This window comes from Spermophilus citellus (genome assembly GCF_964194105.1).
Source record: "Spermophilus citellus genome assembly, chromosome: 6".
Lineage (NCBI taxonomy): Eukaryota > Metazoa > Chordata > Mammalia > Rodentia > Sciuridae > Spermophilus > Spermophilus citellus.
Window position 1 is genome coordinate 17,579,742 of NC_138187.1, and position 12,986 is coordinate 17,592,727.

Below are 12,986 nucleotides of genomic sequence, written 5' to 3' on the forward strand. Positions count from 1 at the left end.
ACTGTGTCTGATGGTTTCTGAGGATTTATTGGGGTTTCTGTAATATGGTCACATCATCATCTGGGAATACTCTCCTTTCCAAACTGGATACCTTTAAAAAAAAAAACTGCCCAATTTTTCTGGCCAGAACCCCCCAATGCAGTGTTGAATAGAAGTGGCAAAAGCAAGAGTTGTTGTTTTCTTCCTGATTGTAGGTGAAATGCCTTTGGGTTTTCATGATTAAGCAGTGCTACATTGTTATAAATTATTTTTATCATGTCAAGGAAGCTTCCTTTTACTCCTAGTTTGTTTAGAATTTTTATCATGAGCAGGCATTGAATTGGGTCAAAAGCTTTTTCTGCATCTATTGAGGTGGGTTTCATCTTTATTTTGTTAACATAGTGTATTGCATTGGTTTATTTTCATATGTCAATCCAACTCTACATTCCTGGGATAAATCCCACTTGGTCATGGTGTATAATTCCTTTTTATGTATTACAAGATGCAGTTTGCTAATGTTTTATTTAGGACTTTTTAATTTATAAGGGATACTAGTCTATGGTTTTCTTGTAGCGTCTTTGTCTGCTTTTGATATCAGAACAATACTGATCTCATAAAATGAGTTCGGAAGTGCCTTTGATCCATTTTGAGTTAATTCTTTTGTATAATGCAAGGTATGGATCAAAGTTCTTTTTTGGCATATGTACATTAGCCAAGTTAATACATTTGTTAAAAAGACTACTTTCCCCCACTGAATTGTTGTTTTTTATTGTTGGAAATCAGCTGACCACATTGTGTGCTTTATATCCTGTTCCACTTATTTTGCGTCTGTCTTTACATCAATACCACATTCTCTTGATTACTATAGCTTTATCCTCTGACATCTTTATTAAGGTTTCTTCCCTGCTACTGTATACCCTTGCATTTCTGTGAATTTTATAATCAATTTTTCAAAATTTTTCTATTGTAGTAAAATAGAAGTAACATAAAATTTGGCATTTAAATCATTTTTAGAGAGATTGTTCATAGCGTCGAGTTCATTCTCACTGATAGACAGGCATCACCATCATCTGTCTCTACAACTTTGCTCTTCATCCCAAACTGGAACTCTGTACTGATGAAATAACACATCCTGTCATCCCTAGCTCCTAGCTCCTGACAACCACCCTTCTGTTTTCTGTCTCTGAATTTGACTACTGTAGGTGCCTCATGTGAGTGGAATCATAAATATTTGTGTCTTTATGACTGGCTTATTTCACATTGAATAATGTCTTTAAGTTTCATCTATGTTATAGCATATGCCAGGATTTCGTCTTTTTTTAAGGCTAAATAGCGTGTGTGTGTGTGCGCGCGTGGGGGACACATTTTGTTTATCCATTCATCTGTTGATGGACAGGTGGGTTATTTCTACCTTTGGGTTATTGTAAATAATGCTGCTGTTAACATTTGTGTCCTCAACTTTCCAATTAAAAAGAAGAAGTCTGGGGTTGTGACTCAGTGGTAGAGCACTAGCCTGGCATGTGTGAGGCACTGAGTTCGATCCTCAGCACCACATATAAATAAAGAACTGACATCTTAACCCTGAGCTTTCCCACCCGCACACCCGGGCCTGTTTCATTTTTGTTTCATCTTTAATCTCTCAACAGTGTTTTATAGTTTTCAGAGTAAAAGTCACTGACATTTTTCACCAGGTTTATGCTCACATCCTTTCCAAGTTATGTTTATTAATGTTTTTATTTCCCGTGGTCACTAGCATGGGCAGGTACCATACATTCTAGAAGTCGTTCCTGCTCCCTGAAACCTCACCAAACTCACATATTAACTTTTTATGTGAGTTATTATCTTTTTCCCTGGGACTTTCTGTTTAAATTGTCATGTTACCTACAAATTAAGACAGTTTTATGTCTTCTGACCTGGAGGCCTTTTATGTGTGTCTGTTCTTTACTCTGCCTACAGTCCTCACCAGGACCTGCGTGCTGTTTAGCAGCCGGGGCCGAGCAGGCGTCCTGACCTCACTCCTGACTTAAAGAGAAAAGTGTTCAGTCTTGCACCATTTGTGTGCTGTTGGCTGTAAATTTTTAAAATAAATGCCCTTTATCAGGTTGAAGAAGTTCCCTTCTACTCCCAGTTTGCTGAGAGTAATTATCCAAAATGGATATTGGTCTTGCAAAAGAAAAAAGCATTTTTCAGTGGTTTTTCTTTTTCTAGTTTGTTATTGCATAGATTATATTAATTGAATGTGAAACCAACCCTCTTTTGCTGGGGGTAAATCCCACTTGGTCGTTATGTGATAGCCTCTTCATGTACTGTTAAATTTAATTTGCTAAACTTGAATTAATGATTTTTTTTCAAAGTTCAATAGGGATATTGATTTGTAGTTACATTCCTTGGACTGTCTTCATGTGGATTTCATGTCAGAATAATACTGGCCTCGATAAGTTGAGAAATATTCTTCTTTCTTTAATTGTTTGGAAAAGCTTGTGTAGAATTGGAATTATTTCTTGAGAATTTGGTCAGATTCCTCTGTGAAGTCATTTGGCTCTGGAGTTTCCTTTGTTGAAAAGATTTCAGGTGGGCTGGGATATGCTCAGTGGTAGAGTGCTTACCTTGCATGCATGAGGCCTGAGGTTCAATCTCCAGCAGAAGAAAGATTTTTTTAGCCACACTTGATTTTTTATTTATTTATTTTTGGTACCAGGGATTGAATCCAGTGGCACTTAACCACTGAGCTAAAACCCCAGCCCTTTTTAAATTTTTATTTTGAGACAAAGTCTCAAAATAAAATTGCTAAGATGCTTAGAGCCTCACTAAGTTGCTGTGGCTGGCTTTGAATTTACAATCCTCCTGTCTCAACCTCCCCAGTCACTGGGATTACAGGCATGGGCCACTGTACCCAGCTCATATTTTATTTTTTTGGGAGAGTACCACGGATTGAATTCAGGGGCACTTGACCACTAAGCTACATCCACAGCCCTATTTTGTATTTTATTTATTTAGGGTCTCACTGAGTTGCCTTGCTTTTGCTGAGGCTGGGTTTGAACTCATGATTCTCCTGTCTCAGCCTCCTGAGTTGCTAGGATTATAGACATGCACCACTATGCCTGGCCATATTTAATTTTCTTAATAGGTATAAATTATTGAAGCTGAGTGCAGTACCTGTAATCCCAGCTACTGGGGAGGCTGAGGCAGTAAGATTGCAAGTTCAAGGCTAGCCTGCATAACTTAGTGAGCTGCTGTCTTGATCTACTAACATTTTATAATTTATAACTTTTATAATTGGGATTCTAAACTCATTGCTGTGGGCACTTGAATAGTGAGAATTCTGTGAAACCTGGATTTAAGGAATTTAACCTTAAGATCAGTTTTATGTTTGCCTGAGATTTGATTTTTTTTTGGGGGGGTATTACTGGGTTGTAAAAGTAGTGTATGTTCAAGTGATTAATTATCATTGAAGAATTTTTTTCCTTGACCCAGAATTCAGGTCAACACATATAAGCTTCAGTGTTTTTCTGGGCTTAAAAGTGGACTTTTTCCCTGTTGCACATGTATTTATCGGTGTTCTCCAAAGAAACTGACGCAGTAGCAAAGATGGATGTATCATGAGGCACCAGTTCATGCCATTGCGGGAGCTGGGAAGCCCCAGTCTGCTGCCCCAAGCTGCAGGCCCAGGCAGACCCCTGTCATGAGTCAGTCTGAGTTTGAAGGCCTAAGAGCAGGGGAGGTGATGTGTGGATCTCATTCTGAGGCTGGAGGAGCTGCGATGAGCTCTCCCGTTCAAGCAGGCGGAAAGCCAGAGGGAAGAACTCCTCCCTCCACCTTGTGTTCTCTCAGGCCCTCAAAGGACTGGGTGAAGGACTGTGGGGAGGGCAAGGTGCTTTGCTGAGTCTACCAGTTAAATGAAATTGACCAAATTACGTTTATGCACAAATATATCCAACTTATGTATAATTGTAATGTAACAATTTAAAAACTAAATCTCAACCAGAAACACCCTTATAGACACCCCTTGAGATAATGTTTAATCTGGGCACCCCATGGGAGCTCAAGTTGGAGCATAAAATTAGCTATGACACACACCTTTTCACCAAGGATATACAGCTTCAAGGTTCTTAAGTAGCCATGGAAGGTTCGGCTCTCAATACAAGACTTTATTTAAGTTTTATATCTGGTTGGAGTTACAGCCCATTCTACCAAGGCTACCATGTTCCTAGCGACGGCAGTCCCCAAGGTAGATTAGCTCTGTTTTTTCTTCTTTCTAAATGAGCTCAGTTATGCACTTACAAGAATGTTGTTACATTTTCCAGAATTTCTCTGTGACTATTTGGTCCTCCATATTTGGTCCTCCATATTGCCAGAAACAGAATTTTCCCATTTACTTCTTAATCTTGCATCAGACTTGCATCTCCACAACATCTCTCTTTTTCAAACACCACTGACGATCAGGAGACAGCTGTCAAATCCCCCAGATGGGGTTTCAGTTGGAATGTGTTCCAACCATACATAATAAAATACTTTACTAAAGGTGGTTCAAACCATGAAGATCCTTGATTTGTCTAAGACAGACAGTCCCAGAGTCCGTTTGCCAAATCAGTTCCATCAAGAACTTTTTTTCCCTTCCTTCCACTCTGACATCTCCAGTTTGCCAATGTTTTTTTTTTTTTTTTTAAACCTCCTCACATAATGGTTCTCTCCTATAACTGCATCAAAGTACAAAAGGTGGCAAGAAGAAGAGCATTTCTTCTCACAGGCCTCTGGAGGATCCAGAATTTCCGCACAGATGACTCTTCACCCCTCTACACTCCTGTTGCTATCCCTGGAGGAGTACTTGTAGGGGAGAAGGGAGTCCTCTCCAGCTGTTGGAGCAAAAGTGGGGCTCAGCAGACAAAGCAGTATGCCTGGCCAACAGGAATGTGCACAAGATTCCTGTCTGAGGCACACATTTTCTGGGGGAGGCAACAGAAATGCAAAGTTCATGGTCACACAAACTCAGGTGTATAACGCCAAGTCCTCTGTCCACCCAGACCTCATTTCTACCTGGAACTTTCTTTGTCCATGGGAAATTTTAACCTGTACTACGCCTGCCACAGACCCCTTCTCTGCTCTCACTGGATAGAACCTAAGAGATCAAAACTTGTGGTTTGGAGCAGGCCTCTTCCTCTGAGGGGCATTTAACTCGGCTGCCCAGTTGGTCTTAAATATCATCCTCCTCTGCTTCAACAAGGCCCAAATAGTAAAGCAACAGCAAATCACACTCTCCTAAAGAAAGCATTCCACACAATGAGCACAATGTCTGGTGTTTGAGCATCAGAGCTGACTGTCAATCCTAGGGAGGAGGGTGACTTGAGAAAAAGCACTCATTTGACTTATTGTAAATCTGAAGCGAAGAAAAATTCACCCAGTTGAATTTATTTGGAGATGATTAGATTGATTTTCCTATCTTGAGCATAATGGGGGCGGAGACAGAAGTTTGGGTGTGGACAAACGGAGGACTTACCGTTTTGCATACCCGAGTGTGTGTGAAGGTGAAATTTGCATCTGTCCCATCTGTTTGCACCCGTTCCTCGTTCCTCAGTAGACAAGTTGCACCTCGAGGCAGAGGCTGGCTGTCTGCGTTGCTGCAACGTCTCCCCCTCCCTCTGGGCTCTTTGCGTGCCCAGCACAGGACCTGCAGCACAGGAGGCACTCTACCCAAAACGTCTAATAGAAGGCCTGAGTGAGGAAGCGAGGCCCCCCAGCGGGAGGACACACCTAGCAGACGTTTAAACCAAACCTATTTAATTGTCTCCGCCTCTGCACACAGCCAGGGCTCCAGATAGATCCCCAGGTAGAAAGGGGACAGCCTAGGCTGAAAGCCAGACCGGGTCCCTTCCTTCCACTCTGACATCTCCAGTTTGTCAATGTTTTTTTGTTGTTTTTTTTTTTTTTTTTTTTTTTTTTTTTTGCGGCTGCGGGGTGGGGACAGGCCTAGAAGGTTCAGCCAGGGCAGCCTCCCCACCGCCCTGCGGGGAGGGAGGCAGCCCCGTTGGGCTCCCTGGGGCGAGGCAGGGTGGTGTGAGCCCAGACGCCCTACGATTGCTGGAGCAACGGTGGCGACACTTGAGTTATTCACAAAGGCTGGGATTCAAATGAGGCTGGCACCGCTCCAAGTGGCAGTAGCTGAGGAGGAGAGAGGGAGGCGTATTAACTATTCATCAAGATCTTAGCGTCGCGTCGCGGGGACTCTGAGGATCTTCCATCTGCGTCCCTCCCTGTCACTGATTTGGGCACTTTTATCTGTCAGTCTGGGAGCAGGGGTGGGGGTTGGGGACTGAAGTTAGGCCGAATCGTCGCATCACATGATGGGGGACCTGTATCATGTGATGGCTCCGGTGATGTTGGAGGCGGCATGTGACTCCCGGGGCTACGTGGGCTCGAAAACAATTTAAATACAAAAACACAAGCAGGTCCCTCCTCTCCTTTGCCTTTTGGTCTGGCTCTCCCTGCCTTTGCGCTGGCGCCTGACCGAATGGGCAGCCCGTCGCCGTGCGGCCACTAACCTGTGCGCGCCGGGCACCTGGAGGCCGGGCCCTCGCTGGCCCCGGCGCCCGCCGGTCCTTTTGCAGCCGCGGACTCCGCGCCTGGTAAGTTGGGGCGATTATCCGGGAAGCCGTCCTCCGCTGCCTCATCGGCTGGCACCGGGGACGTCCCCGGGCACGTTGGAAGGCAGCGTCCGCCGCAGCCCGCGGCCCTGCCCAGCCACCGCGGTCCCGGGGAGCAGCGGCGGGCGCTGCGCGGTCCCGCTGGGGCGCAGGAGAGCCTGCCGCTCGCCCTCGGTCCCCAGCCTGTGTCGCTCTCGGCCTCCCCGAGTCCACCTCTCACCTCCGCCCTCTGCACCCCTCCGATCTCCTTTCCACTCACCCCACTCGCTGCCTCCCCAGGGGTTTTCTTGGAAGTTCCTCTCACCCCGCTTTCCAAAAAAAAAAGGAAAAAAAAAATTAGATGCCTAGGTTTGTTTTTGTTGTTGTTGTTCTTTCTATCCAAAAAGAAAGGGACCAGCTTCGTCCATTAAATGACTTGATGATTGGAAATGTATTAACTGTCCCTTCAAAATTATTGTCTTCACCAAGACCAGGTGGATCGCCCACTTCCTGTCGCCGGTGCTGTGCGCACCTAGGTGTTAAGGGACCTGAGCGCATTGCTTGTGACCATCCGTGCTGTCTCCCAGGAGGTTGTCTGTGGGCTCCCGAGGCCACCGCAGCTAGGGGCTCCCCCGGTGACAGGACACACAGTGACAGCCCAGAGAGGAGGATCTCTGACACCACACGTTTGACTCTCTGTAGGAAAAACAGGCCCAAAGGCAGCAGCTGAACTCCAGAGCTGGGTGCACAGGGGACGTTCAGGTGTCGCAGGCCACACCTGTGCAGAACGAGGCAGAGCACTGGCCGAGAAACCAGCTATGGGCAAGCCGAATGTAAATTCAGTCATGGCTGGTCTGTAGCCACAGGCACAGGGGATGAGGACCAGGCCCGAAGCTGCTGGTTCACTGTTATCCGGGCATGCCAACATCCGTCCATCCATAGCTCAAGGGGAAGGTGCTATGTTTAGCCTTATTTTTAGAGATGGGGAAACTGAGGCACAGAGCAGTTAGTTCACTAAGGTCACTCAGCCAATCGGGAACAGAAATAGGATTTGGACCCAGAGCCTTCACAGTTAACCACCATGGTAGTCTTTCCCACAGAACAGCCATCAACAGTTCCTACAGGGCAGCTACTGTGCAGATTTTGGGGCTACACTGGTGAACGAAACAGGGACATCTGTTCTGCAATCACTGGGAGTGACAACTAGTAAACATGTCATATGAGACAACAGGTTTCAAACCGGGATATTTGCTAAGGAGGAAAACTATAGGGTACCAGGGGAATGTATCACGGAAGGCAGAGTTCAGCTGGGGGAGACCAAGAGATGCAAGAGGAAGACCTTTCTGGTGATGTGATGTGTAAGTTGGGATCTGAGAGAGCAGGTGAAGAGTCAGAAAGAGCTTTCCAGACTGAGGGAAGGGCATGGGGGAAGGCCTGGAGCCTGGGATGCCTTGGACAGCGAGGAAGGTGGTGGGCTGGGCAGGGGTGCAAGGGGGTCCATGCCAGGCAGGCATTCCAGATTGCATGGGACTCTGTCGGCCTTGCTCAGTGACTTTAGTTTCATCCCAGAATCAACAAAAGCACTTTAAACAGGGAAGCAGCATAACTGAGTTTGCAGCATGAAAAGGATTCTTTAAGAATTGTGTCTATGCTAGGTGCAGTGGTGCGCACCTATAATCTCAGCAGCTTGGAAGGCTGAGGCAGGAGGATTGCAAGTTTGAGGCCAGCCTCAGCAACTTAGTGAGGCTCTAAGCAACTCAGTGAGACCTGGTAACTAAATAAAAATTTAAAAGGGCTGAGTATGTAGCTCAGTGGTTAAATGACCCTGGGTTCAATCCCTGGCACCAAAAAAAAAAAAAAAAAAAAGTGTGTCTATTTGTGTTACGTTACACTCTGCTTCAAAGGTAGAGGCTTAAATCCACTTCGGCATGGCTCCTATTCTGCAAGCTGGCAATTGCCACTGGGATCATCTGGGCAGTCCCATTCTTGCCTGGGTTCATTTGTCAAGCGAGTCGGCTGATGGGCTGTTTGAGAGCTGTTCTCAAGATGGTCCTGCATAGGTGTCTGATGATTGGCAGGGGCAGCTAAAATGAAGGGGCCGCGCATCTCTATGTCTAGTGGGCTGGTCCAGCCTTATTCATGGGACAGCTGGGTTCCAAAAGCAGCAAGAGAGGGGAAACCTATTTGGATTGTGTCACTTTTGCCCTGTTGGCCAAGATAAGCTACAACCTCAAGCCCATACTCACTCATGGAGAAACGTACCTCTTGGTACAAAATATTGTGTCTATTTTCCCCAAAAGTTACTACATGACTTCAAAAAAATAAGCTGGAATCTGTGTCCCTCTAATATTGGGGGGGGGGACTGAAAGCCAACAGGAAATTTGGAGCCAGTTTTGTGAGGAGAGACGTACTTATCCCTGGTTGTGTAGCTGACTTACAACAGCAGAGGTTTGAGCATTTGATTTGGATGCAGATCAAAGAAGTGTCTAGAATAGGGTGGATGTGGTATAGTAAGGTCTCCTTTTCTCACAGGATTATTTGGGAAGGTTTTGGAGTTCAGGAAGACTTTTGAGATTGTTACTCTTTAATGAAATTTGGGCCATACGGAATTCAGTGTGCTGAAATTTTCTAAGCAAGGCAATAGCATGTACAAAGGCCCTGGGGCAAAGAAGTATGTGGTTGTTTTGAGAAATAAACAGGAGCCAGTTTAATTTAGTGTAATTGCCATGGTAACAGAAAGGAAATGGGCAGATTAATAAAATGTTTAAGAAGTCAAAACAAAAAATCTTGCTAATGGATTAAGTACAGGAGCTGAAGGGAAAGACTTATTATAGGAGATCTCCACATTGAAAGATAGGAAGATTTGACTTTCGAGGTCAAGAAGACAGGAGGAAATCATGCCTTCCATAGGGGACCCATTATATTTGCCTTTCCTGGGAGATTGCTAACAAGATAGGCAATAGACAATGGGAAATGGGCTCAGAGATTTAGACGTGATATGTAAACTTGGAAGATGAGTTAGGATCACTTGGAGTGTAAAGATAAGGAGAGAAACCAAAGAGGGGCTAATCTGGAACCCCAGGCTGCCCCAACATTTAAAAATTAGATGAAGGAGACACCCAGATAAAGGAGACCAAAAGAGAAGGAGGGAAACCAAACAGTCTCGCCAAGCCAAGAGGGGGCGTGTTTCAGGATGAAGACTGAGCAACCCTCTTGAGCTCAGAGGGAAATGAGGACAGATGCAGCAAGGGGCAGGGTTGCCGGGCAAAGCCAGGAGCTTCTTGGGAGCAGAGCATGCACTCCAAATGGTGTCGCTTTCCCCAGCGAAGGGCTTGGGCTGAAGCATCTGAGGATAGCAGGTGCTTTTTGAGTAAAATTCCATAGAGAAGATGGCAATGTATGTAAAGGGTGGTAAAAAAGAATGATTGGAAAGGTGAGCCACAGACTCCCAACTGGACCAGAGTGGGAATGGAAGAATAGGTGGAGGGTGTGCTCAGGGGAATCGGGGTTAGACTGCAGGGAAAGAACTTCATCCTTGAAGGTAGAAATGCAGACAATAGGCCCCTGCCCCAGAACTTCTGAATCCAAATTTTCTTCTTCTTCTTCTTATTATTATTATTATCATTATTTTGGTATCTGGGATTGAACTCGGGGCACTGGACCATTGAGCCACATCCCCAGCCCTGTTTTGTATTTTATTTAGAGACAGGGTCTCACTGAGTTGCTGAGCACCTCGATTTTGCTGAGGTTGGCTTTGAACTCGTGATCCTCCTATCTCAGCCTCCAGAACCGCTGGAATTACAGGCATGTGCCACTATGCCCGGCCCAAGTCTGCACTTTAAATAACACCCTGGGTGATTTATATGCACACTAAATTTTGAAAAATATGCATCTACATTGTTTTATGAAGCTTTTCTGGGCAAAATAAGGAGATAATCAACCCCAAAATATCATGCTCACTTCTCCCCCCTCCCTTTCCAAACAGATCTTGATATGGCAAAGCCCAATCTCCCAGGTTCCTGGTCTTTATTTTTTTATTATGCAGAATTTCAAACATATACAAATAGAGCTTAATGAAGCCTAGTATGACATCATTAGCTTCAATAATTTTCAACTTATAGCCTATCTTGTTTTCTCTATATCATCCCTCCCTCCCAGGATTATTTTGAATCAAATATTGGACATGCTATAATTTCATATATAATTTTTATTTTATTTTTTTTACTGACTATCTCTAAAAGAAAAGGACCCTTTTTAAATTGTTTTTTTTAAAAAATGTCTTTAGGGCTGGGAAATCAAACCCAGGACTGTGTACCTGCTAGAAACGTTGTCTACTACTGAGCTACACCCTCAGCCTCAAGGAACCCTTTTTAAACATAGCTATACCATCACCACCACCCCTAACCAAGAGTAAATACTTATCATGAAATAACCAGTCAATTACCCCCTGGCAATTGTCATATGATAATTTGAGTCTGAGTATTTGAACAAACTTATTCATGGCGATTTGCTAATATGTATTTTAAATATTTTTGTAATTTATTGGTTTCTTCTTCTTTTTGTTTTATTTTTCCCCTTGAAATTTTGTGTTACACCAACCTAGATGCCCTTCAATAGATGAATGGATAAAGAAAATGTGGCATCTATACACAATGGAATATTATGCAGCACTAAGAAATGACAAAATCATAGAATTTGCAGGGAAATGGATGGCATTAGAGCAGATTATGCTAAGTGAAGCTAGCCAAGCCCTAAAAAACAAATGCCAAATGTCTGCTTTGATATAAAGAGAACAACTAATAACAGAACAGGAAGGAAGAGCATGTGGAAAAGACTACAGTAAACAAAGACGAATGGGGGGAGAGAAACGGAGAGAGAAGGGAAAGCATATGGAAATGGTAGGAGACCTTCAAGGATACATAAAATTATAAGAGGCTATGAGGGGCAAGGGGGAGGGAAAAAAAAGGGAGAGAATTGAACAACAGCAGGGGAGATAGAGAGGGAAGATGGGAGGGGAGGGGAGGGGAGGGGAGGGGGGATAGTAGGGGTTAGGAAAGGTAGCAGAATACAACAGACACTAATATGGCATTATGTAAAAATGTGAATATGTAACAGATGTGATTCTGCAATCTATATTTGGGGTGAAAATGGGAGTTCAAAACACAATTTGAGTCTAATGTATGAAAGATGATATATCATGAGCTATGTAATGCTTTAAATAATCAATAAAAAATAAAAAAAAAAAAAAAGAAATTTTGTGTTACAGAAACACAATTGTTTGTCCTCCAGGTTTTCCAAAAGTTGGAATTTTGCAGATTACTTACTCTTGGTATAATTGAATACATTCATCTGTCATTTGTATTTTCTGTAAACTGGTAATTAGATCTAAAACAAATTGCTTTTGAAAAAGCTTTTTATTTTATGTTTATTTTTAATATTTTTTAGTTGTTGATGGACCTTGATTTTATTTATTTATATGTGGTGCTGAGAATCGAACCCAGTGCCTCACACATGCCAGGCAAGCACTCTACCATTGAGCTACAGCCCCAGCCCCCTTGGAAAAGCTTTTTAAATGAGATGCATCCTTCATAAAATATGTGCAAAGTCTCTATGTACAGCCCAAAAAATTGTTAAAACCACCCATGACCTTTGAAGTCCTCCGATAGCATCTCTCTTTACCCTCCCTAGTAGCTACCTCTATCTTAACTTTTGCAATAATAATTTTTCTGCCTTCTATAGTTTTATCACATATGCAGACATTTTTTTAAGTAGTGTGCTATTTAACTCTTTCTGACCATTTGAGGTGTAAGTGTAATTGTACCATATATATTCTTCTATGACTTCCTTTGCTCACAATTTTATTCTTCTAATGAGAGCATCACAGTTATACATGCTCACTGCTTTATTTTTGAAGCTCATCCGTGTTTATATATGTTTGCTCACTTTCACCAGTACACAGTGATCCATTATGTGCACATACCACACTTTAGTCCATTCTGCTCTTGATTGGCATTTGGAATTTTTTTTCCAGTGTCCAGGTGTTATGAATAATGCCTCCCCGAACATTCATGGGCAAGTCTGGTCATGAATTTGGGAATGAATTCCTCCAGGCTGTATCTGGATCCTAGAGTATGCATAAGTCAAATCGTTTCCTACAAGTTGTTTTTGTTTCTTTCTGGTTCTTACATCCTTTAATGTCTTTTTTTTTCTTGCCCAATTTTACCAGCAAAGGCTTCTAATGCAATATAATAGAAATCATGAAAACAATTCTCCTCTTTCTCATTCTGATCGCAGAGGACACGATTTTCACATGATGCAATTAGGTGACATGTTTGCCAAAAGGGTTTGGGTTTCTTTTTTCTTCTTTTTTTTTTTTTTTAGAGTTTAGTT

The 12,986-nt window shown here is 43.3% G+C and overlaps 1 protein-coding gene and 1 long non-coding RNA gene across 6 annotated transcripts in view; one reads left to right on the forward strand and one right to left on the reverse strand.

Moving 5' to 3' along the window:
* Positions 1–3,359: 3,359 nt before the first annotated feature.
* On the reverse strand, positions 3,360–5,759 carry LOC308651688. Its single transcript, XR_014022642.1, has 2 exons — positions 5,474–5,759; positions 3,360–4,922 (listed from the first exon to the last, which is right to left on the reverse strand). It is a non-coding gene; the product is annotated as an uncharacterized lncRNA (long non-coding RNA).
* Positions 5,760–6,340: 581 nt separating this feature from the next.
* TNRC6A (trinucleotide repeat containing adaptor 6A) overlaps positions 6,341–12,986 on the forward strand; it is a 175,118-nt gene continuing 168,472 nt past the window's right edge. For 2 of the 5 annotated variants that reach the window (XM_081299826.1, XM_081299833.1), the window contains exon 1: positions 6,342–6,599. The gene's annotated coding sequence lies outside the window, so the exon portion shown is untranslated. Of the gene's footprint in view, positions 6,600–12,986 lie in introns of all 5 variants that reach the window. The other 3 variants (XM_081299827.1, XM_081299837.1, XM_081299838.1) reach the window with 2 other exon arrangements.